Source organism: Mandrillus leucophaeus, unplaced genomic scaffold, assembly GCF_000951045.1.
Source record: "Mandrillus leucophaeus isolate KB7577 unplaced genomic scaffold, Mleu.le_1.0 Scaffold1100, whole genome shotgun sequence".
NCBI classification, from domain to species: Eukaryota; Metazoa; Chordata; class Mammalia; order Primates; family Cercopithecidae; genus Mandrillus; species Mandrillus leucophaeus.
In genome coordinates, this window is record NW_012099211.1 from 176904 (window position 1) to 180446 (window position 3543).

Here is a 3543-nt window from a genome sequence, read left to right on the forward strand (position 1 = left end):
GCTGTATTTTTGGAATTGATGCATGTTTGAGAGTTTCTGTTTAATGCGTTTATACTTGAATAACCCTTCTATTATTATTATTATTATTATTATTATTATTGAGAAAGAGTCGCTCTGTCGCCCAGGCTGGAGCGCAGTGGTGTGATCTCGGCTCACTGCAACTTCCACCTCCCGGATTCAAGTGATTCTCCTGCCTCAGCCTCCTGAGTAGCTGGGATTATAGGTGCACGTTACCACACCCGGCTAATTTTTGTATTTTTAGTGGAGATGCAGTTTCACCATCTTGGGCAGGCTGGTCTCGAACTCCTGACCTCAGGTGATCCGCCTGCCTCATCCTCCCGAAGTGCTGGGTTTACAGGCATGAACCACCGCGCCTAGCCTGGGAGAATATTTTTGATTCATTTTCCTTTTCTTCAGTTCTTCCTTTAAGTTCTGACTTTATGGTCATCTAGCTCTAGCTGGGGTTATGGGAAGCTCTGAGGCTGGCTAGAAGTTCTTCTCACATGTACTTATGTTTTCCTGCCCAAAGACCAGTGGAGTACTTTCTTTATCATTGAAGTTCAATAGCTTAGCCAGGGTTGGCTCATGACAGGCTAGTCATTCTGTATTAGTTTTTCCAGGTATACAGTGTGCCCTTTGACTACTGACTATGTACTTCTCTATCACTCCATGCAATCTTTCTTTCCCTCCCTCCCTTTGTTTCTTCCTTCCTTCGTTCCTTTTCTCTTTCTTTTCTTTTCTTCTTTTCTTTTCCTCTTTCTTTCTTTCTTTCTTTCTTCTTTCTTTCTTTTTTTCTTTCTTTCTTTCTTTCTTTTCTTTCTTTCTTTCTTTCTTTCTTTTTTTCTTTCTTTCTTTCTTTCTTTTCTTTCTTTCTTTCTTTCTTTCTTTCTTTCTTTCTTTCTTTCTTTCTTTCTTTTTCTTTCTCTCTTTTCTTTCAACTTCCTTCCTTCCTTCCTTCCCTTCTTTCATTTTTTTTCTCTCAACGGGGAAAAAAGTCTAATAATCTGATTTTAAAGTGGGCAAAAGATCAGAATAGACATTTCTCAAAAGACATACAAATGACAAATGGTATATGAAAATGTGTCAACATCATTGATCATCAGAGAAACAGAAATCAAAACTACAATGAGCTATCATCCCACCCCAGTTAAAATGGCTTATATCCAAAAGACAGGCAATAACAAATGCTATTGAGGATGTGGAGAAAAGGGAACCCTGGTACACTGTTGGTGGGAATGTAAGTTAGTACAACCACTATGAAGAACGGTTTGAAGGGTCCTCAAAAAGCTAAAAATAGAGCTACTTTATGATCCAGTAATCCTACTGCTAGGTATATACCCCAAAGAAAGAAAATCAGTATATCAAAGAAATATCTGCATTTCTATATTTATTGCAACACTATTCACAATAACCAAGATTTGGAAGCAATCTAAGCGTCCATCAACAGGTGAATGGATAGAGAAAATGTGGTACATATACACAATGGAATATTATTCGGCCATGAGAAAGAATAGAATCCTGTTATTTGCAACATGGGTAGAACTGGAGATCATTATGTTAACTAAAATAAGCCAGACACAGGCAAATTTTGCATGTTCCTAGTCATTTGTGGGTGCTAAAAATTAAAGCAATTGAACTCATGAAGATAGAGAGCAGAATGATGGTTGCCAGAGGCTGGGAAGGGTAGTGGGCTGGAGGGGGTGCACAGGAATGATTAATGGGTACAAAAATACAGTTAGAATGAATAAGATGTAGTATTTGGTAGTATAACAGGGTGACTGTAGTAAACAATAGTTTATTGTGTATTTTAAAATAGCTAAAAGAGGCCAGACGTGGTGGCTTATGTTTGTAATCCCAGCACTTTGGGAGGTCGAGGCGGGTGGATCACCTGAGGTCAGCAGTTCAAGACCAGCCTGACCAACATGGCAAAACCCCGTCTCTACTAAAAATACAAAAATTGGCCAGGTGTGATGGCATGCACCTGTAGTCCCAGCTACAAAGGAGGCTGAGGCAGGATAATTGCTTGAACCTGGGGGAGGGAGGTGGAGGTTGCAGTGAGCCGAGATCGTGCTACTGCACTCCAACTCAGGCGACAGAGATAGATTCCATTTCAAAAAAAAAAAAAAAAAGGCAATGAAAGCATAATTGGATTGTTTGTAAAACAAAGAAAGGACAAATGCTTAAGGTGATGGGTATCCCATTAACCCTCATGTGATTATTACACACTATATGCCTGTTTTGAAACATCTCTTGTACCCCATATATATATACACCTACTATGTAGCCACAAAAATTAAAAATAAAGCATTTTCTAAACTCCCTGTCTTGGCCAGATGTGGTGGCATCCACCTGTAATTCCAGTGTTTATTGAGGCCAGGATGGGAGGATCACTTGAGTCTGGGAGGTTGAGACCCACCTAGACAACACAGCAAGACTCCCGTCTCTAATAATAAAAAACTTAGCCAGGCATGGTGGGGCTCATGCCAGTAGTCCCAGCTACTTGGGAGACTGAGATGACAGGATCCCTTGAACCCAGGAGGTTGAGGCTGCAGAGAGCTATGATTGCCCCCACTGCACTCCAGCCTGGGTGACAGAGCGAGACCATGTCTCTTAAAAAAACAAACCAATCCTAGCATGATCTGACCCTGCCTGCCACCCTCTATTCTTTTCCTGTTGCTCATTGTGCAGCAGGCATCTGGGCTGCTTTTCTGCTCCTGTAAATACCAAATGGTTTCCCTCTTCAGGACCTTTGCACATGCTCTCCCCTTCCGGAAATGGGCTTCGCACATCTCCTGCTGAAGCTGGATTTTTCTCATGTTTCACACCTCAGCTCACAAATCACCTTGGCAGAGAAATCCTCCCTCATCCTGTGGAGGGGGAATCATCTTCCTCTTCATTGCCTTGTCCTGCCAGGTTCTCTCAAAACAGATATCACACTCAAAAATCAGCTTGTTATGTATTGAATTGCCTGTCTGTATGTCCTCCTCCCAAACTCACACCAAATCAGAACAGACACTCCCTGTGGTAAGAGTCCCATCTTATTCATTCTCAGAACCTAATATAGTACTTGGCACATAGTAGGCACACAATAAATGCCATTAGAATGAATAAGTATCAAGGGGCCAGGTGCAGTGGCTCACGCCTGTAATCCCAACAATTTGGGAGGCCGAGGCAGGTGGATCACCTTGGGTTAGGAGTTTGAGACCAGCCTGGCCAACATGGTGAAACCTCATCTCTGCTAAAAATACAAAAATTAGCTGGGCATGGTGGTGCACACCTGTAATCCCAGCTACATGGGAGGCTGAGGCAGGAGAACCACTTGAATCTGGGAGGCAGAGGTTGCAGTGAGCCAAGGTTCACTACATTCCAGCCTGGGTGACAGAGTGAGACTCCATCTTAAAAATAAAGGCCAGGCACGGTGGCTCATGCCTGTAATCTCAGCACTTTGGGAGGTCGAGGCAGGTGGATCATGAGGTCAGGAGATCGAGACCATCCTGGCTAACATGGTGAAACCCCGTCTCTACTAAAAAAAAATACAAAAAA